General features: G+C 41.7%; 1 protein-coding gene and 1 long non-coding RNA gene across 4 annotated transcripts in view; one reads left to right on the top strand and one right to left on the bottom strand.

The window, feature by feature from the left end:
- Positions 1–24417, bottom strand: part of AFF2 (ALF transcription elongation factor 2) — a 417511-nt gene that overhangs the window by 241267 nt on the left and 151827 nt on the right. The gene's annotated exons all lie outside the window — the stretch shown is intronic.
- Positions 2611–24417, top strand: part of LOC143823086 (uncharacterized) — a 74658-nt gene continuing 52851 nt past the window's right edge. The window contains exon 1 of the long non-coding RNA XR_013226377.1: positions 2611–2892. This is a non-coding gene — a long non-coding RNA (uncharacterized LOC143823086). The remainder of the gene's footprint in view (positions 2893–24417) is intronic.

Raw genomic sequence — 24417 nt, 5'->3', positions numbered from 1 at the left:
ATCCATTTACTCTAGGGGAATTGATCTCTGTGGTATGGAGATGAGCTGTAATCCAGGAGCTCCCCAGTTCCCACTTGGAGGTTGGCATCCCTATCTCATTCACAATGCAGAATTATTTGTTTGTTTGTTTGTTTCTATACTGCCCTTCAGTAAGGCTTGGGGCAGTTTATATAAAACATAGGGGATTATAACTATAATAATAATAATCTTAACAACAGCAGTAAGAACCAGTATTGATCAACAATAACATAACAATTAGTAAAGCAATTTGACTGATCATGGATAGAAAACCAAGCAAGGGTCAGTTCTTTAAGGGTGGCTATTTCACCCTTCCTAGTCCAGGTTTCTATCACACAGTCTAGGTCAACCATCTTGAAGAAGGGTGCCAAAACAGAAATATATTGGATATCAGTTGTGAGGCATGTGTGAGCCACTTTGTGGATAAAGGCTCAACACTCCACCATGACCATGTATCAATGCATCACATAGATAGATATAGACACATGCATACATTCACAGTTTCTCAAGAGCTTTCTCAAAATGAATATGGATCTTTTTTTAGATCAAAACAAAACACAATAAGTAAACTCAAGATTTCAAGTCTTAGATTCCTTTTCTTTAAAAAAAAAAAAGTGCTCTAGACTTTCCTTTAGCTAAAAAATGCTTTTGATGTAATAGTCATAAATGGATGACATGATTAAGGTCACTGTGGTTGGGCAGGTAGTTGTACATTTCCTGCATTCAGGGGATTGGATTAGAATATCCTAGAGGTACCTTCCAAATCTATGATTCCGTGAAAAGAACAAATATCTGAACACTCAGAAACTTGGTGTTCAATGGATCTAGCAAAAGTGTCCACAATTTTAAACTCCATCCTGTCTCTCCCCCCCCCCCCCCCCGATGAAATAAGTAGGCAAGATCACTTAACTTCCTAGAACGGATCTCCTCTCCTGGGAAAAAGCCAATTACATATCACAGATGCCCAGACTATTCCTATTAAATATCAGAGAGGCAGGATATAATGGAGAAAAGTGCAAACAAAAACAGAAAACCAAAAAAACCCAAAGTGTCTCTACAGAATCAACCAAGGAATGATAAAAAACCCCAAAATTAGGCAAAGCAAAACAAACAGGAAATATACAAAAAAAGGAAGAAACAGGTCATTTTAGCATAAGGCTGGATGATTGTCAAAGACAATCCTCAGATTTACTACTGATATAATTCATCTATACTTTATACAGTAACTGTCAGGGTTCTAGACTTGAAGGCAAGCAAACTTCTGTTTCAAAAAGTTTCTTTATTCTCAAGCAAAGACATCTATCAGGAAACATAGGCAGAACATAGGCGAACGCTCAGGGGAATTGTAGTCCATGGACATCTGGAGGGCCGCAGTTTGACTACCCCTGCCCTATGGGGTCTTCATAAGTGGGCTCTGACTTGATGGCCCTTCCCTCCACCACCAAGAACTTAAGCAGTTTCCATAGGAGGAAATAACAGTGTTGGGATTGTATGTGTGTGCAGTGGTGCTGGGAGACGGCCTGCAGAATGAAACTCCCCGGCTAACCTCGAACCACTTTCTTTTTAGCTTGCTCGAAAACCAACCCTTTCCGCATTTTTTCCTTTCCAAAACAGCAACATGTGACACCCGAAAGAAAACCTTCTTCCCCTGCATCTTTGCGATGTGTCGGCCACCCATCCATTGGCTCTGTGAGACAATGAGCATAGATGTGCATGGAAACTTGATTAAATAGACTCTGGTCCCCCACCCCAGCCTTCCTCCCTTCTGCTATGGAGCAATATAGGGCAGGTGACAGGCCCAGCTGGAGCGCCTCTCTTTCATTTCTCCGCGGCCACAAATCAGACATCTTGGGCTCACAGCAGGACAAGCTCTACTGGCAGTAATTGGTACCATCTGTAGCTGTCAGAGCCCTGCCTGGCATCCCAGCATTTCATCTTCCCAGCCCGAGCATTCATCACCAGCCCAAAAACCCAGCCAGCTGACACTGAAAGATTAACTTGAATTGATTTGCTTGGATAAACTCGCCTGTCTGTGTGCATGCACCCCCCCCTCTCCTCCATTGGAACCCTGCATTCCTGTTTAATAGCCATTCCGATCCCCCAGATGTTTACAAGACAATTGTCTGCTTTCGCTCTTTTCCATCCGGACTCATTCCTAATGTGTTCTCAATTATTATAATTTAGAAGAGGGTGAATGGAAAGGGGGGGGGGGAACGGCACGTGCAAGTGATTGCTATGCCTAGGCTGCGGCTGGAAGATAAGATTTGTTATGGACAGGACGGGGTGTGTGTGTGTGTATGTGTGCGCATGTGGGAGGTGGGGAGAGTCTTCTTTCCAGGGGAAGCAGACCACATTGCCATGTTTAAACTAGTCAGTGAGAAGGCCAAATGGAAGAAGGGCCAAAAGGAACAGATGGAAAGAGGGGAGGAGAGGGAGTCTCCCCAACTCCTCAATAAACCACTCAAATCAGAATGGGTACACATTACACAGAGGCAAACTTGGGTTTGCCTCTGACTGCACACCCTTCAAATCTTTTACAGAAGAATTTAAAGTGAAGTTACGCCCTTTTCGGCCTACGGACTACAGTGGACTTTAAAGGATGTAATTTGGTTCATGGTGGTACTGTTAAATGACCAACAAAAAATACCATATATTTTTTCAAGGGATGGTTTACACACGTGCCCACAACTTATGTCCATGGATCACAATCCACAGAGGCAGTGCCCGTGAAGGCTGGGGCAGCCCTAGCAGTGCCACCCATGGAGACCGGCTCAGCTGTGGGAGCCCCAAAGGAGCCCTGCAGCAGAGATCTGTGGGTCACCCAGCTGAGGCAGCAGAGGACCTCCAAACACAGCAGCCCTCCTGCTGCTAAAGGTAAGGAGGGTAAAGAGTGGGGGAGATGGGAAGAGACTCTTGGTATGTGTGTGTCTGAGAGGGGGAAGTGATAGGTAAGGGGGGAGAGAGCAGGGGGCAAGGATTCTCACCGCTTATGTGAATGTGTTCCACATAAGGAGTGAGAATCCTTGTCAAAAGATTTATTTCACATTCCAGTAGGATACTCAAATTGGTATCAGACTTTTGGGGGTAAATAACCAAATATGCTATACTCGGGTTTCTCTTCACAAGAGCAGGCACAAGAGCAGATCACAAAAAGGTGATGCCCCTCTTGTATCTAAGGTAGCATTGTTCCCAGTGCTTTCAACTACTTATAGCCATTTGAAGGAAAGCCCGTGAGCTCTCAGGCAACTATGACTGCGCCAGTTTCCGCATATTTCTGTGGGAGTGCAGTAGACCAGGGGTAGTCAAGCTGTGGTCCTCCAGATGCCCATGGACTACTTCTCAAAGAGGTGGTGAGCTCCCCCTCACTAGCAGTCTTCAAGCAAAGGTTGGATACACACTTTTCTTGGATGCTTTAGGATGCTTTGGGCTGATCCTGCGTTGAGCAGGGGGTTGGACTAGATGGCCTGTATAGCCCCTTCCAACTCTATGATTCTATGATTCTACAATTCCCATGAGCCCCTGCCAGCATTTGCTGGCAGGGGCTCATGGGAATTGTAGTCCATGAACATCTGGAGGATCACAGGTTGACTACTCCTGCAGTAGAGGAAAGGGGGAATCATAAATATTTTTAAAACTGCAAATACATCAATACATTTAATGTTCTACACCAGGCTTCCATGAGAACCTGCCTTATCCCCACACAAAGTCTGGTACAGAAAATACGTATATATTCCTATGCTACAGTGGTTAGTTCCTATTCCTATTATCTTGTCCCTTTTGCAAAAGGCAAACATTTACAGCTCACTGGTAAACAGAAGTGAGCTAAATTTTCCGTTCTTGAAGGATCATGCCTATGAAGTTGATTGGAGCAAACCATCTGAAACAAATACAGTATCTCTGCAGTTTGCCTCCTTTATAAACAATCCCCTAAATCCTTCTGGGCAATGAACTGACAAACCTGAATGCCTAAGCACACATTCTGCTGCCCTCGCTAATACTGTTGTTTTTTGGCCGCTCCCATGTTTTTAACAGCAGCTCAAGGACGTTTGCAGACATAGCAGGGGAAGTTCATCCCCATGTCATAAAAGAAAAGAGCTTGCTCACTCTTCCAGGAAAGTGATGTGTTTTTGGATATTAGAGTAGGTAGCTCTGAGTTGGGAAATAGCGGGAGACTTTGGGGTGGAACGAGGAGTAGGCAGGATTTGGAGCAGGGAAGGACATCAGTAGTTTATACTGCTATGGAGTCCACCCTCCAAAGCAGCCATTTTCTCCAGGGGAACTGATCTCTTTAGTCCGGAGATGAGGTGTCATTCGGGGGGATGCCCAGGTCTCACCTGAGAGCATCCAAAATGCTCTGTTCAGGTAATTATAACTAATATAAATGGGAAAATTAACAGCAGCCAGAGTCATGAAGGTAAAGGTAAAGGTATCACATGGTAGCTACTGAAGTTCCATCTAAGACCTAATTGTCATCAATGTAAGCAGAAGACAGCTTGGTTAAAAGGTAAAGGTATTCCCTGTGCAAGCACCGGGTCATGTCTGACCCTTGGGGTGACGCCCTTTCATGGCAGATTCAATACAGGGTGGTTTGCCAGTGCTTTCCCCAGTCATTACCATTTACCACCCAGCAGCAAGCTGGGTGCTCATTTTACCGACCTCGGAAGGATGGATGGAGTCAACCTTGAGCCGGCTGCTGGGATCGAACTCCCAACCTCATGGACAGAGAGCTTCAGACAGCATGTTGCTGCCTTACCACTCTGCGCCACAAGAGGCTTCTAACCAGAGTCATACATCATCATATTTTGGGCATTCTTCTTATAGTTCAAAATGGTTGGGATGGGAAGAGAGTGAGGGTCACAACTTCCTCTGCTCTGCTGATGCTAGTGTGCAGATGGCTATAAGGAAGTCATCTTAATCTGAATGATGATGTAATGGCACTGAGATTCTTTATGTGCAGTGCTGCATTGCAACACACATACTCTCCTATGCTCTGGAAAAACACCCCTTCCAAAGGCTCCTTGATGCTCACACACACATACAGTGGCATGAAGACTGCTTGTTTATGCTGTGTTATCAATCAGCACATGAGTAGCATAAAGGAAGTGTAAGGAGGTGTAAATTAGCTGAAGAAATTGAAAGCCCAGCCGAACCACACATAGCCTGTGCTAAATTTAGAAATGGAAAATGGAACAATGGTTTGCTATTGTATTCATTTCCATTGTGAAACTGTACCAGGTATTTCAGAACTCCAGAACTGGGGGTTAAATTCAGGGGAGGAGAAATATAGAAGCATCCTTTCTGTAAAGCAGGGGTAGTCAACCTGTGGTCCTCCAGATGTCCATGGACTACAATTCCCATGAGCCCCTGCCAGTGTTTCATGAAAAACTTTATCCCCTGAAAACATGTGCATGCACATTGTTTCAGTGATTGTTGGGGGGAAGAAGAGCTGTAAATTGGGTCAAAATGTCCAACCATTCAGGGCAAGGGCCACATCCTTACTCTAGTTCAGCAAACTCCAAATGGAATGCTTCATCTCTATAACTCAGATTTGACTTTGTGACAGTATCATATAGACCAGGGGTAGTCAACCTGTGGTCCTCCAGTTGTTCATGGACTATAATTCCCATGAGCCCCTGCCAGTATTTGCTGGCAGGGTATCATGGGAATTGTAGTCCATGGACATCTGGAGGACCACAGGTTGACAACCCCTGCTGTAAAGGCTGCAGGAACGGATCAAATCATTTCCCTTGGGACTTCACAGGACCAGGGGGCTTCCTTTGGAATGCTCTAAACACAGAAGGACCATATTGCCTTAAAAAAAAAAAAACTACCCAAACCCCCTTAATGGCACACCTGTGTCTATAGTTTTGCTCCCTCTTTTCCGCCGTTGCACTTCATCAGAGGTTTACATATTTCTTCAAAGCAGATCGCAGTCATCTGCAGAGTGCCATTAAATGCATCACAGATACAGAATACTCTTGCAGGAGGTTTCATTAAGTCTAACATGATTTACGGGACATAAGACACATTGCTTCAAGATTTTTATATCACTGCAGTAAGTACTCCTGGGATATTTCGACCCACTTGAAATTGTTTCAGCTATGCTATTACCAGGGTCAAAACGGATGGCAGCATATATCAATTAGATTGGAGCAATTTAAAAAAAGAAAAAAACTGCTTCTGGACACATGAAAATTCTCATCCCAAGTCTCCCCTCCAGTCCCGGAAAGCAATCTCAGAACCATCAAGGCAGCAAGATTATGCATATTTGCTTGGATGTAAACTCTGCTGAACTCAGACATCACTAATAGGCTTTAGGCTGCATGAGTCAGCCAAGTGGACACTTAGTTCTAAGGAAACATATACAGAATTAGAGTTGCTCAGCTGCATGCACAATTGAATTGAGTGATACTTGTGTAACATGTACAGGATCAAGCTACTTGGCTGCATGCACACTGGGAAATGTGGTGGACCGTTCATTCACACATCTGTCTAATCTCTTTTAAAAAGTCACCTGAACTAGTGGCCATCTCTACATCCTCTGGCAGTGAAATCTATAAATTACCCTCCAACTTAAGATTTGTTTAACTTCCCATTAATCTTCCTTGTCTGTGGGGGCACACCTGACCAATGGGAATTAGCTCCTCCTTGTAGGCGGGGTTGTAAAATCTTGTGACTCCACAATGGGGAAATGCTTCCCTCGGCTACCCAAGTCCAGTCCAGAACAGTACCAGTGAAGAAAACTAAACCAACCATAACACTTCTCCCCGGGCACTAAATAAAGAACAGTAATATCACCACACTAGGGCTTACTTCCAATGATGGAGAAAACCAGAAAACCATCATGTTGAAAACCTTTACAAAGACTATAAAGCCTCCTTTATAGGCTGGAAAATCAAGAAAAATCTCCTTCAAAATAAAGGGATAATTGTGCTAGAGACCAATCTAGCCCCAGAAGCCAGTGATCCCAAGCAGCAAACTGGTAACTACATCCTTCAATTTTAAAATGCTAGCTGGGGAACTGCATAAAGTGGATTCCCTATCCTAATAGTACAAACCACAGGAGAGCAACCAGCAAGCCACATGCTAAGGAAATGTATGCAGCCAAAGTAGCGCTATCTCTGCCTCCAATTCACACCCTTGTACTCACCTCCCTCTCCCTTCTCCTGGGGAGGTTTTTTTTTAAGCAAACTGCATTGAGCAAGAAATAGGCGTTCAATAGTGCAGGCAAAGCAAAACAAACTCCCCCCCCCCCAGTTAAAACACAAAGCCTGCTTCTCTAAAGCCCCCCCCCCAAAAAAAAATAGGGAATGGAATAATTTTTTAAAGATTAAACGCTCATGATTCCTTAAGGGGTGGCATTATAAAAAGCACTATGCATCTAAGATTAGATGCATAGGTGTTTCAATGGAGAAGTTTTTGTTTTTTTAATTAGCTGGCATCATGGGCCCTTTAAAACTTTGTGAAAGGTGATTGGCTGCCTGGCTTGATTGATGGACAGAAGACAGCGTAATGTGTGTAAAGCGCATTGCTCTCTTCCGCCATTTCAAGTAGGCCTGCAGAGTGCAAGACGTGGAAGAATGCGGCAGACGAAAGCGAGAGAGCCAGAAGGTGAGGAAGGTGAGGAATGGCCAGAGGCACAATAATTTTCAGCATTACACCATTTCACTATTTTTTTCAATGTGCAGAAATGCCCCCAAAAGAAAAAGTTTGGTGTGAGGACTTCTAATATGGCAAGCTGGGTTTGATTCCACACTCCCCAACATGCAACCAGCTGGGTAAACTTGGGCTTACCACAGCACTGATAAAGCTGTTCTGACTGAATAATATCAGGTCTCTCTCAGCTTCACCTGTCTCACAAGGTGTCTGTTGTGGGGAGAGGAAAGGGAAGATGAATGTAAGATACTTTGCGATTCCTTCAGGTAGAGAAAAGCAACATATAAGAACCAACTCTCCTTCTCCTTCTCCTCCTCCTCCTCCTCCTTCTCCTTCTTTCCAGGCTAAACAGACCAAGCTCCCATAGCCTTTCATCATATGTCTCGGTTTCCAAACCCCTCACCATCTTTGTTGCCCTGCTCTGGACATGCTCCGGTTTGTCTACATCCCTCATCAACTGTGGTGTCCAAACCTGAACATAGTACTCCAAGTGAGGCCAAACCAAAACAGAGTTCAGTGGCACCATCACCACCCGTGATCTGGAAACGATACTCCGTTTGATACAGCCAAAATCCCTTTTGCCTTTTTAGCCACCGAGTCGCACTGCTGACTCATGTCCAATGTATGGTCTAAATCCTTTCCTGACTGGTGGGCTCCTGTATTAGCCAAGACATTTACTCAAATAAATGATTCAGGCATTGTTCCACTCGATCGGAAAATGAGCATGGTTCCTATTCACAAGAAAGGAGACAAAACAGACCCAAAGAACTATTGCCCTATAAGCTTGCTGAATGGTAACTGCTAAACTCTATAGTAAACATCTGTTGCATAAATTAGAGGATTAGGAATCATCTGTGTTATTTACCCCAATCAAGGCAGGGTTTAGAAAAGGACAACGTGTTATTGAACACTGTCAGACTCTTTTTCAACTTGCCAATTTTTGCCACTTCAACTTGGCACTATTAATGGTCCCACCAAAGCCCTTTTTGTAGCTTTTGTGGATTTAGCCACAGCATTTGATACTATCAATAGCCTTTGGGAAAAGCTAGCCAAAGCAAACATTAATAAACGCCTGCTATTCCTCCTACAATAAGGTGACCAGATTTTAACATTGGTAAAGTGGGACACCATTGACCGGGGGGGGGGGTCTAGATTTAAAAATTGGTCTATATAGAGCAACAACATTTTTCATGGAATGCATAGAACACAAAAATAGTACTGTAATTTTTTACTTGCAACATAATTTTTTACTTGCAACAAAAAATGTTTTTACTTGCAACTTAAGTACCATTTGCCAGGTGACCCCAGATGTCCCTCGAAAAGTGGGACAATCTGGTCACCTTATCCTAGAAGCACTACACACAGACATACATTAGAGTTGGTATTTCTGGCTCAGTGACTGACCCAATTCCAATTCCGAAAGGAGTTAAAGAGAGCTGTGTCCTGGCCACCATGCTATTTAATCTTTATCTAGATTTTATAGTTTTGAAGTTAACTGGACCAGAGCTTACTCCTCCCTCCTTTGGGCAGCAAAAGGTATCAATCCTATTATATGCAGATGATATGGTTTTAATTTCACATAAACCTGCATTGGTTTAAAGAGATTGTTGGTCAAACTAGGGGATTATTGTAATGAGGAGGCTCTTAATATAAATTACAACAAAGACCAAAATCATGGTCTTTAGGAGAAGGCCAAAAAGATTTAAATGGAATATCCATAATATTCCCATTGAACAAAGCAGCTCATTCAAATACCTGGGATTGACTTTCACTGAGATACTGAGTTGGAACAACCATTTTACCCTAATTAAGGCCTCCACTCTTAAAAATCGGGAGCCATATTAAGATTCTATGCATCTAAGGGTGGATTTCTTATTGATCCAGCGATAAAACTATTCGCAGCCAAGGCCTTACCCCATCTCCTTTATGATATCGAAGTCTGGGGATGGAGAGATCACCTGATTTCTAGTTTGGAAGCAATTCAGAATCACTTCCATAGACGTATTTTGGCCTTACCTGAAGGAACTCCTGCCGCACATATGCGTGCAGAGTTAGAGCTTCCATTTATCATGGCTCAAGTCCACTTAGCTTTGTTAAAATTTTGGACAAAACATAGGAAAAACACTACCAATTTAATATTCAAGAAGTGTTTTGAGCTAACCTTGAATATTGATCCTTTTCAACTTGCCTGCTATGAGAAAATACGATCACGGTATTCTATCCCAGATGATTTATTAAAACCACAAGTTGATGGGTCTAATCTGAGAGACTGGATCTTTAATAGTGATGCCATATTGGATAGACAAACAATAATAAAATCTAATTTTTCTCCTTTCAAAAAATTTAATCTCAGATCTGACTATTTAGTAACCATTTCTGTACCAAAAATTCGAATGGCTTTTGCCCATTTACGCTTTCAAGCTATGCCATCAGCCCTACTCTCAGGCCGTTTTTCTGGTGTACCTTTTGTCCTTTGCCTATGTATTTGTCGAGAACCTGCTGCTGAAGACCTCTATCATTATGTTTTGGATTGTCCACTATACCTGGAGCCGAGAACCAAATATATTGAGAGATTTTTGAATGGCCAGAACTTCCCTGTGAATTTAGACAAAATGGTATTTTTATTATTGGATACCAACCCCCTAATCAGTTATAATGTCTCATTATTTGCACTAGCAACAAGGAAACTTTGAGCCAAATTTACAACACCAGAGAGCTGGAGACCCAAATTTTTATCGACTTTCATTATCTATGGACCACTGTTTTAATAGTTTTATTGCTTTTTTGATATCAACCACTATGATATTGCTAACATTGTAATGGCCTATGGCTGGAAACAAGTTGTATGTGAATGTGAATACGTATGGTCTACTACTGGATCCTTTTCACACATACGACTGCCAAGACAAATCTCCCCCATTCTATATTGCTGTATATGGTTTTTCCTACATAAATACAGAAATTTACATTTGACCCTTTTGGATTTCATTTTATTTAGTTTAGCCCAATTCTAGAGCCTATCAAGATCATCCTGTATTCTGATTCGGTCTTCTGTTGTGTTTGTTACCCCTCCCAGTTTAGTATCATCTGCAAATTTAATAAGTACCCCCTTTAATCCCTCATCCAAGTAATTTGGATGATTGATGATTTGTTCCAAAATTTTGCCAGCTACCGATTTCAAGCTGACAGTACTTACTCGGATTCTCCCTTTTCCCATTCTTGAAGATGGGGACAACATTTGCCCGCCTCCAATCACCTGTTCTCCAAAAAGTTTCAAAAATAATGTACAGAGGTTCAGAGATGACATCTGCAAGTTCTTTTAGTACCCTTGGATGCAATTCATCTGTCCCAAAAGACTTTGTTTCATCTAAAGACACCAGGTGTTTATGGACTGCCCCCACAGTGATTCCAGGCCACCATTCCCATCCCTGTAATGCAGTGATCCTAAATAGGTTTACTCAGAAGTAAGTCGCATATTATTCATTTGTTTTTTTTGCAAAGGAATGTATTCTTACAACTGCAGCATGGGAGACATAGCCTAAGAATTCTGCCCAGGGAGTAATCCCCATTGAATAAAATGGGACTTGTGTACAAATATATCTGTTTAGGATTACTCATTCAGTCTTTAAGGTAGCGATCCCCAACCTGTGGGCCGTGGACCACATGTGGTCCTTCAACTAATTGGAGGTGGGCCCCGAAGGGCGCCTTCTCCCCCCCCCCCCGGCCCTTTACTTCATCCCCCCTAGCCCTTTACAACACACTTCATTGTTGTGGTGTGTCTGTATCTTATTTTGAAGGGATGTTTAAACATTACCATAGCAATCAGAGAGCATTAGGGCAGTGGTTGAGAGTAGAGGAGTAAACTACCCCCCCACCGGGCCTCAGTAAAAGGCGTTGAGTGGTCCCCAGTGAGTGGTCCCCGGCGTTGAGTGGTCCCCAATGATAAAAAGGTTGGGGACCACTGCTTTAAGGTATTGCAAGACTCCCATATATTTCATTTTTATGATAATATGGTTTCATACTGCAAATGGAGCATAGGGAGGCTATGGCTGAAAATAATTTGCCTACTCTTTAAGTGATTATGGGCCATAGCTAAGAGCCAAACTGGGAACTTCCTGTGTAGTCCCTTGACCACAATGCAATCCTAAACTGACCTGATGGTGGTGGAAAGTACTGGCAAGTTGCAGCCAACTTAAGGTGATCCTGTATGGTGAGCCTGTCAGGGCAAGAGACATTCGGAGATGGTTTGCCATTGCCTGTGTCTCTATGCATGACTGTGGACTTCCTTGGTGGTCTCTCATCCAAGTATTCAACATGACCAACCGTGCTTAGTTTCTGAGATCCAATAAAATTAGGATATCTTGGGTCATTATACCCTTCTAAACAAATAGGATGTTTGTTTAGGTTGGCACTGAACATGCAATAAGGGTCACAAATGGGACAGCAAAAAAAACCCTCTATTCTCCTGGCAGGCCAGCACTACCAAACACCAAAGTGTTTTGAAGGGAAGATCTATGCGGAAAGCAAACACTCTGCAGAAGAGATCTGTATAGGAAAGAGATGAAATGGAGGAAGGGTTTCAGAGGGAGGGAGTCTGGAACTAAATTCAGTGCTTAATAAATCTGAAGAGTCTGGGAAAGGTTAAGAATTGAATTATTATGCGCTGTAGAGACTTACACATGGAGTTCTGAGAGTACTTTCACATGCCAGCATCCCAAGAGGGCTGTAGATCGTCCGTAAACCATCCTTCATGCTCTACCTTTTACTCCTGCAACATCTCCATATTATGTAACACCCAGCCTCTTCCTCACATTGGGACTTTAATTTCCCCCCAGGCTAATATTTTTGTCACTGTTCTTGTACACTATCTTTTCCTGTTCCACCGTCTTCTCCCCCAAATGCCACCTCCTTGGGAAAAAATGCAAGACATGGAGAATGCACCCTGTTGCCCCCAAATTAGAGGGTTCCAGGAGAAAAACAGCAAGGCCAGAAGATATTGTAGATAAAGGGGAATCTCTTGAGAAAGGAATGTCAGTCGCTTGCCAACAGGTGCTCAAAGCAGGCACCAGCAGGGTGCAACATAAAGCAGTAACAGTGGTGTTCATTTGCTAGATGCCTACTACCTTTCATAAACTCATTGTAAAAAAAAAAATACAGTAATTTGTGTAATGGGTAATTAAAATAGTTAGAGAAGTTAGGAAATATATGTGCTTTCAGTTTATTGTAATTAGCTGTTAAGTAGTGTGGGTATTTAGAAACGTTTACTGCAATTTTAAAAATCTCCCTGCTTTGCATATAAATTGGTTATCGCCTGATCTGGGTCCTCCCCACTTCCCCAAGGCCCTTCACGATACTCATGGCCTTCAGATCCAGTGATTCTATACAGCACAGTGCAAAGCAGAAAAATATCCTCCATTTTGAAGAGTTATTCTTCTGCTGTGTGAGTCAATAAAGCTGCAAAGCTGAACCAGGACCGATGTCAAGAGTTTGGACAGTTAAACACTGTAGCAACCCCACCCCCACAACGACCCACAAGACATCTTCACCAACAAGATCCAAGCAATTGCAGACATCATATTTGCTCACACTTAGACTGAAATGAACCACAGTACTTCCATCCTATTTCACATTGTAGCAAACCAGATGTCCCTGAGCGGCCTACACAAAGAGAACTTCACCTGGTACTGACCTCCAACATGGGGATTCAGAGTCTAATGCCTCTAAATAATGCCTCTAAACAGCTAATAGCCACTGATTAACCTACCTTCTATCTAATGACTGATGGGGAACAAAAAGAGATATATAGCAGCTGACTTCCATCAAATTTAAGTGGAAATTACTTTCTTATGGATTCAGCCACTGGCCACCTCCTGGATATGAATTTGGACCTTTGATTCATATGAATTCTATGGCAATATTACAATAGGCATCTTGCATGCATGTGAAGTGAGGAAACACGATGCCAGATTGTATAGCCCTGACTTGGGCACTGGTGTAGAAAGGGTGTTACTACATCCAAGCATTTCCTCCTTCATGCTAACATACTGCTGTTCACTCCTCAGCAAAGAGTGTGAAAGAAGACTGTTTATATAACAAAAAGAAAGTGGTAGCTGCTTAGGTGTTGTTGTATTTTTAATCTGAGGCATAATTGGTTTTGGTTGGTGTGTATTATTCATTATATCATCACAGTACTGTTTTACAGCTTGAAGGACCTGCAGGTAACCCTGTTGAATTCGAGAATCCCTCCGCGCCAACTGCTACTTCATCATCTTCATCTTCATATTTATATTATATGGGAAATAAATATAAATATCATCCTGACCAATACATATTTACCCCCACTTACAACTGAGAGTAAATTGAATGATTACAGGTCCAAACTTTCGGAATTACTCTAACAACCCAAGGACAATTTTCCACGGCCCTCTTAGTTGTCATGGGAGACTTCAATGCTCACATAGGCACTTCTAACTTAGACTTAGCCTCCTCCCTGGGGATTGTCACTGGAGATCATACACTTTTTCAAGTTTCTTTCAACCGGTCATCCATGGATGTTACAATGAACAGGGCAGGTCTCAAATTGATCGAATACTGTTTGGCGTACAATCTGCTTGTTTTAAACAGCCTCAATCAATTTCCTGGTTCAAAGGATTTTACTTATTGTATAACCCGTGGTAGGAGTGTACTTGACTATAGCCTATGTTCTTTCAATTTCTTCACATCAGTTTACTCTAAGTCAATGGATTCATGCACCAAAAGCGACCATCTACCTCTACAACTCTTGTTCCAAGGCCTTCATACCATTATTTCAGGCCAAGTTCAACTTTCTCCCCTTGAAAATGCTATAATCTTTAATACAATTAGATGGTAACCTAAAGTCAGCACTGACTTGCTCTTTTTCTCAATTCTGCTCAGATGATTAACCTAAAACAGGCCATTACCAGAGCTGGCTCCCCTTCTGAGATTCTAAATACATAACCAAATTGCTTTGGCCTGAAGATCTAAGGCCCTACCTCTAAGATCTACTCCAACTCGACCATTTTCCTGGTTTGATAATGATTGCCTCAGAAAAAAGGTTGTTCTGAGGAAATCATTTCATGAAGCTCGTCTGTCCAAAGACCTCACTCTGTTAGAAAACTACACACTCTAAAAAAAGACACTACAAATCTTTAATAAACACTAAGAAGTGCTTTTATTATCAGGCAAAATGGGACCATCTTTTAGGGGCATTTAAATTCAATAACGGCAGCTGTTTTTGGAAAACAACTGCAAACTACTTAGGCAAAAGCAACGGGTCATTTAAATCTTCCATCTCTTCCCAAACATGGCACAATTATTTTTCTTCACTCCTTGCTGCCTCCCCAATCAAAAATAATCACCTCAGCCTACCCTATGCCAATTCCCTCCCTAGTTGGCCACCTGTTAGACTGAATGAAATTGAAAATCTTATCCAAGAACTTATCCAAGAACAACAATCCAAGAACTAAAACTAGGCAAATCTCCAGGCCCCAATGGATTACAGCAGAGGTATTTAAACTAAACTCTAACTGGTGGAAATGACTCCTGGCTGTTAGACAGACGGACAGATAGATTTATTTCGGTCCACGTCCAGTACAAAATACAAAATATTAAAACACTATATAAAATTGATTAAAAGTTCCAAAATACTTCCTGTGTTCAATAGTCCGTCCTAACCCTTATACATATTTAGCCAGGCACTTCTACATTTAAATGCTAATCTTGCATATTTAGCAATAATATAGGATAAATTCTTATTTTTATCCAAAAGGAGTTCCTTTAATTTGGCTTGTCTTGAAGTAGCCCTTAAGTCAGTAAAGATGGAATACAGTAATTCCTGAGGCAATTGGTTATAAATACAGCAATCAAAAATCACATTTCAGTGTTCTCAATGTTACCGTCCTGGCATAAACAAGTTCGTTCCTGGGGTGGAAGCTTATTATATTTCCCCTCTACCCATGGTGAAGGGAGAGCATTATAGCTGGCTGTCCTTTTTAGAGCAATCGACCAATCGGGAATATTCCCTGAATCCTGGCTTAACTCATTGTGTCTATTTATAAAAAAGATGGTTCCAGCTGTCCAGAAAATTACCATCTTATTAGCCTTCTATTGCCAGCAAAATGTATGCCAAACATCTAGAACTTAAGCCAATAGATTGGGTGACTACGAACGACACAATAGGCCCTGAAAGAATCAGCTTTACTAAAGATTGTTCTACTTTAGAACACTGTTTAACTCTGTACTCTCTTACAGACAAATATATTCATACAGGAAGGAGATAACTCTATGCATCTTTTGTTGACCTCAAGGGCGCATTTGACTCTATCTCCAGGTGTTTACTATGGAGAAAATTGCAAGACCTTAATATTGATTCAAGCCTACTACTATTTCTAATGAACCTCCATTCCAACAATACCTGTCAGGTTAAATTTACTGCAGAGGGTAATTTAACTAATCAGATCCACAGTCTCTGAGGAGTTAAACAGGGCTGCGTCCTTGGTCCTCATTTATTTAACCTTTTTTTTTACATGATCTTCCAAAAATCTTAAGCCATATAAATGGTCATCCCAACAAACAAGACAAACTGCCAAACTCACTTCTTCTATATGCTGATGAAACAGTTTTGCTTTCCTACACCAGAATTGGTCTGAATAGATAACTGAATGCTTTTTATGAATATTGCCAACTCAATGACCTATTGATTAACTTTAAAAAAATTAAAGTGATGGTCTTTGCACAGAAGAGGTCTTCCTCAAATTAGAATATAGGTGATCATCAAAATCAGCAGGTCAAATGGTTCCAGTATTTAGGAATTACCTGCCAACATAATCTGTACTATACCAAACATAGAAATAGGATTATTTCTCAGGCTAACTGTTCCATTACCCATCTAAAGTGTTTATTCTTCGTTAAAGGCAATCGGTTTGTCCCAGCTGCCTGTCATATTTTTGATTCAAAAATTCTTCCCCAAATTTTATATGGTATCCCTCTGTGGATCACAGCTCTTAACAAATACTTGGAAAGGTTATAGTCTGCCTTTTTGCAGCAAATTTTCGAAACTCCAAACTGCGTTCCTTATTCCTTTCTGTCTCGAAATCGGCCATAATCATCTCAAAACTGAGACCTCAATTTCCTCCTTCAAATATTGGCTAAAACTGCATTTTACGATTCGATCAGATAGTATATTGGCCTGTTTACTGAGTGACTCTTTTAAATTTAAATGGCTCATTGACACCCCCCTTGAAGTCCTACTGTATTCCTCATAGTGGTGAGGGGGTGAATTGTGGAACTCGCCCTCAGACCAATTACAGAGACACACAGAAGGAACCGGAAAACCACCCAATTTTTCTTGCCAAGAAAATTCTATGGAAAGTATGCCAAATATGGTATGGAATTGGATAAAATTGGATAATGAAGTGTACTAGGCAAGGATGTCCTCTTTCCCCTTTAGTATTCAATTTGGTTTTAGAGACTCTGGCAGTTAAACTGTGGGCTGTAACAGATCTTGCTGGATTACAAATTGATAGAGATGAATTTAAGATAAGAAGTCATGCAGATGATGTTGCTCTGATGTTAGCCAATCCTGAAAGTTCTTTCCTTCATTTATTTGACATATTGAGAGACTTTGGTCATTATGAAAGTTATTGTAAACTGTTCTAAGACCAAAATATTGTTGTAAGGGGTTTCTGAAATATCAACTTTGGAGATAAAACAAAAACTGGATGTGAATTGGATCCTGAAAAAATAAAATATTTGGGTGTAATGTTGGATAAGAAATTAAGAAAACTATATAAAAATAATTATGTTTCATTGTGGAAAAAGATTCAAATAGATTTGTTGAGGTGGTCTAAATTAAATCTTTCATGGTCAGCCCAAATGCCAACTATTAAAATAAGTGTTTTGCCTAAAATGAATTTTCTTTTTCAGTTGATTCCGATTTTAATAAGTGACAAGATTTTTGCTAAATGGCAAAGTACCTTGAACAAATTTATCTGGAATAATAAGAGAGCTATAATGGCTTTCAAAACTCTGCAAGATGATAAGAGGTGGACAGAATGTCCCAAACTTAAAACTGTATTTACATGCAGCAGCACTCTCTTGGATTGCCAATTGGGTTATGCTCCCTCAGTCGAGGGACATGAGCTATGAAAAAAATGGGTCTAGATAATGGATTGCATGATCTTTTATGGCCTATTGATAAAAATAAAAAATAAAAAGGACCGTGCTGAATTTTTGGGTCAAGAATTTATGAGTTCCAATTGCAATCTGGGTTAGTTTTAACTGACTTTTAAAAGATATTATTCCAGGAGAAGCCACATTTACAGGGTCAATTGTACAAACAATTGTACATTAATGTTTGACACTGAGTCTGAGCAAGTTAAACATTGTATGGTGAAATGGATGATGAATCTGAATCATACTATTCCTTTAGAGGAGTAGGAACTATTAAGGAACGAAACTGTGCAACGAACAAAATATCAGCTGTTAAAAGAAAATTGATATAAGAAGTTTTATAGATGGTATGTGAATCCTAAGCTGTTAGGTAAAATTTCTGTAAACTTAGATATAAAATGTTAGAAATGTAGGGAAAAGGTTGGTTTCTTTTACCATATGTGGTGGACATGTAAAAAAATGCAAAAATTCTGGAAAAAATACACAATATTTTAGAAGGAATGTTGAAAGTTAGATTTTCATTTTGTTCCGAATTTATGTTACTGACTGGGCTACTAGTTAGTGTTCCTTGAAAAGCTGGTGATTTCTTATTTCATGCAAAAATGGTAGTATGACTGGTGGTAGCTAAGATGTGGGAGCACTAGGACATACCCAAAGTTGCAGATCGGCTTGAGAAATTGGGAGAGTTGACCAGAATGGTGAAGCTTACAAGCCTAATGAAAAATTGCTCTGCCGATGAATTCCAGGAACTCTGGAGCAATTATATCAACTATATTGTTAGTCAGTTAAGGAATGTATTATTTATTTTTATTTATTTATTTTTATATTCATTCCCCGCCACTCCCGAAACTTGCTCGTGGCGGGTTACACAACTCCATAAAACAAATTAAAAACTCCCATTAAAAGGACATAAGAATTCCATTACAATCATAGCAAAATAACAATATAAAAACATGGCAGAAGATGTAAACCCACCCCATCCTACCACTCGAGGGGGGAGGAAGAAAGAGGGCTGGGTAATTAAAGATCTTAAGTAGTAACTAAAATGTTAAATAGCGCTGAACAATGGAGGGGGGGGGGCATTTTGATCTTTTTCATTGACCCTGGCCTCAACCATAGACCTGGTGGAAAAGCTCCGTTTTGCATTTGAAGATGGCAAGGCATAACAGAGTGTAAACTATGTTTTATGTATCTTTTCTTATTTTCCCTTTTCTCTGTTCTATGCAAACTTCATTAAAAGCTGGTTTACCAGCACCTTTAAAAAATTGGCAAAGGTTTTTGTACTAATTAAATTTGTTAAGTGTTTTCAGTAGGAAAGCCAGACATTGCAGTGATACTCCTAGGTCCCCACCACAGACCTGGTGGAACAGTTCTGTTTTGCAGGCCATGTGGAATTGTCTAATGTCCCGTCAGGGCCCTGAACTCGCTCAGAACAGCATCCCACCAACCTGGAGCCAGCAAGTTACAACATCTCTTATAGGTTTGTTGTAATAATTGCTGGGACACTCAAAAGTACCGTACAATTCGTGTGTCTGTATAATTTATATCCCAATGGAGACCCAAAGTGGCTTACAACATCATTCTTCCATCTATCTGCATCCTTCACATCATACATAGTTTTATAAACCTTTATCATGTCCCTCCTACAGTTATCATTTCTCTAAACTAAAGGCTTGAAACTCTTTCACCTTTGCTTATTCAATTAGAGGGCATCTGTTCCTGAACAATTGATGATTTTTTTTTACTAAAACATTTATGCATGACACTTTCAACCATATTGTTCCTGAGAATAACCATGCAGTCTGAATCATGGTGTTTGGATGTAGGTACATATAATAGCTTACTGCCCACCCACCCCTACAAATGAAGAAAGAAGTCCGCCTGGTCTCGACCAGGGCCAGAGCATTCTCTGTTCTAGCCCCCACCTGGTGGAATGAGCTCCCAGAGGAGATCAGGGCCCTGACGGAGCTTAAACAGTTCCGCAGGGCCTGCAAAAAGGAGCTCCTCCACAAGGCATTTGGCCGAGACCAGACGTAATCAATCAGCGACCAAGGGCCCCTGCTCCCCCCCCCTCAGAATCCCATCAATAAGCCCTGGACCTGTTTGTATTACTATATTGTTTACTGTTATACTGTGTTGTTATTTGGTTACAATTATTAGTTATCAGTTATACATGTTCTACAGAATGTTTTATGTATTGTTTTCTGTTATAATGTAAACTGCAATGAGCCTCCGGGGAGGCCGGTATAGAAGTATGATAAATAAAATAAATAAATAAAATGTTAACTTCAGTATACATAGCTTATCCTTAAGGTTGCTCCACACAGGAAGAATCCTTTTTTCATATTTTTTGCAGCCCATCTCTACTCAGCTCTGAGTACTGACGGAGCCTTCTCATTACAAAGTCTTTTTATATCCTTGGGGAGTCAGAAAAACAGTGCTTTGGCTTCAGAGCCTAGCACTTCACCTCATGAAATAAAATATGTACAGCAAATGATTTAATGTTGAATCCTAAAAAGTTTTACTTGGCTTGAAATTTGCCTTTTTTTTTTTTTTAACTGACCCTTAACTTTAAAAAGAAAATCATCTTGCAGTTCTGACTGGTATGAAATTAGTTTCATTTTGTCCATGTATTAGTAGTCTCCTTCAGCAGTAATGAGATATTATAGTTTCCATGTGTGGGGAAAAGCATGAAAGCTACATTAGTCTAATGGTGCAAGGGAGGGGGGGGTCAGAAAAACGGTTATAAAAATAACCATTGAGCTGGCCAAGTTTCCCTTTCAACAATCTCTTGGGCCTCAACATCTGAAAAGCCATTTTGTTAGAATGAAGGCAAATAAGGAGAAACTAGGTATAGCTATTTTGGTGAATGGACAAACAGACCTCCCCCTCCCCAAATAAAAATCACATCACTTGTTCATGGTCAGTGGGAACCCCATGCTGTTTCTTGGCTTCCATAATGCTCAGGCTAATTAGGAATGCTATGCCAGAGGGGGAAAAGAATAACAGAATGCAGCCCTCCTAATCCTCCATGAGAATGTGACACCTTTAAGCCTGCTATAAACTACATTGATGTCCCCCCCAGGGACTCACTTCCAGATGTGTACAGGCAGAATGCTGTAATGCGCTGGACAAGTCTCATCCCACCTGCCTCATGCCCAGGGTGAGCAGGAACACAACAGGACAGCAGAGAGCTGTTTCACTACATTTCATTTTTAGCTGCTCAAATTAGGGTAAATTCACAGCCTTGCGGCAAAGCACAAGCTATTGCCATGATCGCCATCAACAAAATGGCGCCTGCCAAAGTGAGCAAGGATGAGGTCCCTGCTCCAAGTTACTTAGAAATGAGGCCAGAACAAGTATTAAGGGACAGACCAATTAAGCAGCTGCCAAGACCCAGCAACGGGCCCACTGCCAGCAGGAGATGCCTATCTGTCCCCATCTGGGACAAACTCCTGTCTCATACTGGAAGAGGCAACCAACAGGAGCAGGAAGCAGGTCTTTAGTCTTCCTTTTAGCCATGCTTAAAGGAGCATGGAAGGTGTTCTGGTCACTCCTCCAGGATGTGTTTCCAAGTTGGAAAATTCCTGGAGAGTTTGGGGGTGGAGCTTGGGGGAGGCTGGTTTTAGGGAGGGGAAGGAGCTCAGCAGAGTATAACGCCATAGACTTCACCTTGCAGATCAGCCCTTTCCTCCAGGGGAAATGTTCCATGTCATCTGGAGATCAGCTGTAATTGGGAGATCTCCAGGCTCCTCCTGGAGTTTGGCAACCCTAGTGTTGCATGCAACACTAAAGGAAGCTACATGCTCAGGGCTCAAAACTCTGAAGATGGATCTGGTCCTGAGAGAGAATTGAGGAATGGACAGGAGAAGCATGGGTAACAAGAAAGACCTGTGAGGAAATGTTGCCAGGCTTTCTTGTGAATGGGGATGACGATTTCCAAAGTGATGTAAAACATAAGCAATTTTCCTAAGCCATACTGTAAGAAAGCCAGGATATCTCCTGTTTTAGGTGAAGACAGAGAAACCTTCTTCCTCTTACACCATCTCCTAAAGACCCTCCAGGTGTATTCATAAATCTGATTTGTGGAAAGCCTCCTGGCTGCCAGCATTGTGGACGCGACCTTAAAACTGTATCCTTTTGTCCTGAGGTCCTCCCTTCCAGCCTCCAGGTGGCTAGGTGGAACCACCCTGGGTCTGGATGCCAAACTGGTCCTTGTTGGAGTAAGTGGGAAGGCATGTAGTAACCCTTTAGGCCAAGGGGTCAGGAGTGCATCCATCACCTCCGTCTGATTTTCTAGATATCTGGAGAATAACCTTGGAACCTGATTATTCAGGTGTAACGCAAAGAGGTCTACTACCGGAATTCCAAATTAGTTTGTGATTTCCTGAAAGGTGGACCTCTTGAGAGACCACTCTGCTTAGCCAGTCCACATGGCAATTTTCCATCCCAACTGCTTGGGAGGAAAGACCCTATGGCATTATACCCAGCTGTCTCTGTCCTACAAGATTGTGCCCACACCATGCTCTATCCCCAATCTCCAGGAATTTCCTGAACAGAGTTGGGAACCCTACATAAAACATTTAAAACCAGTCTTCCAGGTCAACATTGAACATTCTTTGCTGGACAACACTCCCTCCCTCCAGCCTCCAATGTGTCAACCACGCTTAAATAAAAGCACTTTTTAAGAATGTCAAATCATGGGGCAGGGAAACCAACCGTGTGTATCAGTTGTAAAAGTGGTTCAGAAGTTGTGTTAAAGCACTATGGCTGTTTCCATTTAATTACTTGGAGGTGCAAGGTCGCCGGTCTTTCTGTCTTTCCCTTTGGCTTGGTCTGTCCCTCCCCCATCCCCTACAAACACACTTGCACACTTCTTGAGTGCATCAAACGCAGTATATAAATATTGGCTGTTCTAATGCTTGCTTTTTATCCCAACTCTAATGGGCAAAGAGCGTCAACTCTTCCAAGCGAGCCTAGAGGGCCCCGTTTAGAGATTGCATCTCTGGCAAACAGCTCACTGCAGCTCTTCAAACAAAGCTGAAATTACGACCTTATGTTATTATTTCTCAACAACTTTGGACTTTCTGATGTAAACTCCTCTTGCCCTTTTCCAGCACAGATTTGACATCCTGCCACTTTTGTTTAAAACGCCCTATGAAAATTCATCGCCAGGCTTATTGGAAAAGGCTGCTTGTGGGATTATAGACACTGCATAGTAAATAAGGCATGTGTTGATTTATACTCTGCCACCTCCGGATTTAGAAAGGCAATGTGATTTCAGAGCGGCAATGTCATAGAAGATCACAGGAGCTCCTGGCTTCCTTGAAAGACTTCTGGAGGGTGCAGAATTCTACAGGAAAGACATCTTTGTACAGAGGAAAGTTGCCTGACAATTGGAATCCAAGGCTCAAGCCACATGAAAATGAAAGCATACGGACTTAAAAATGCCATTCAAAAGAGCTGAAGAAGAGCTGAGTTTTGGCACCCTGCTTTTTACTACCTGAAGGAGTCTCAAAGTAGCTTACAGTCACTTTCCCTTCCTCTCCCCACAACAGATACTCTATGAGTAGGAGAGGCTGACAGACTTCCAAGAGAACTGTGATTGGCCCAAGACCGCCCAGCTGGCTGCATGTGGAGAGGTAGGGCTGTATCAAATGGAGTTTCATGTCCAGATCATGGGAGGTGATGGTACCGCTTTGCTCTGCTCTGGTTCGGCCTCATTTGGAGTACTGTGTTCGGTTTTGGGCACCACAGCTGAAGAGGGATGTAGACAAGCTGGGGCGTGTCCAGAGGAAGGCTACAAAGATGGTGAGGGGTTTGGAGACCAAGACATATGAAGAAAGGTGGGGGGAGCTTGGTCTGCTTAGCCTGGAGAGAAGGTGACTGAGAGGGGATCTGATAGCCATCTTCAAGTATGGGTGTCATATAGAAGATGGATCATCCCAATGGGATGAAATTAATTCAAAAGAAATTCTGTCTAAACATTAGGAAGAAGTTCCTGGTAGTTAGAGCGGTTTCTCAGTGGAACAGGCTTCTTCGGGTGGTGGTGGGTTCTCCATCTTTGGAAATTTTTAAACAGAGGATAGATAGCCATCTGATGGAGGGGATATTGGGAAGGGGGGGCAGTGCATGGATGGGTGTTTTTCTGCAGAGGCCCTGTCCCCAGCTACCACATCACCGAGCTACGCTACCCACTAGCCCTGGATGGCGCATACCCCCATGGCTCAAAATATATCTTTAATGTGAATGGACTAAGAATTATTCCCTTAATTTCCCTAAAGCAAGGTTTAGTATTATTTAGTATCCTATCCGCAACATGGCAGTTTAAATAAGAAATATATCAGCTCCAAAAATTCAAGATTCTTCTTTTTGAAAATAACCTTTATGCTTAGTCCATTAACTGGTGCTAAATTAAATTGGAATTGAAAGACATTATAGAGGGACATGTATTAAAAGGGAACACATGACAACCACATGGATGTCACATTAATCCATTATAAGTACTTTTCCAGTAAAAGCAAATCAATTCATAGTGACCCCAACACTTAA

The sequence above is a fragment of the Paroedura picta genome, chromosome 13 (assembly GCF_049243985.1).
Source record: "Paroedura picta isolate Pp20150507F chromosome 13, Ppicta_v3.0, whole genome shotgun sequence".
NCBI classification, from domain to species: domain Eukaryota; kingdom Metazoa; phylum Chordata; class Lepidosauria; order Squamata; family Gekkonidae; genus Paroedura; species Paroedura picta.
Note: the sequence above shows the minus strand (reverse complement) of the source record. Positions and strands in the feature narration are given on the sequence as shown.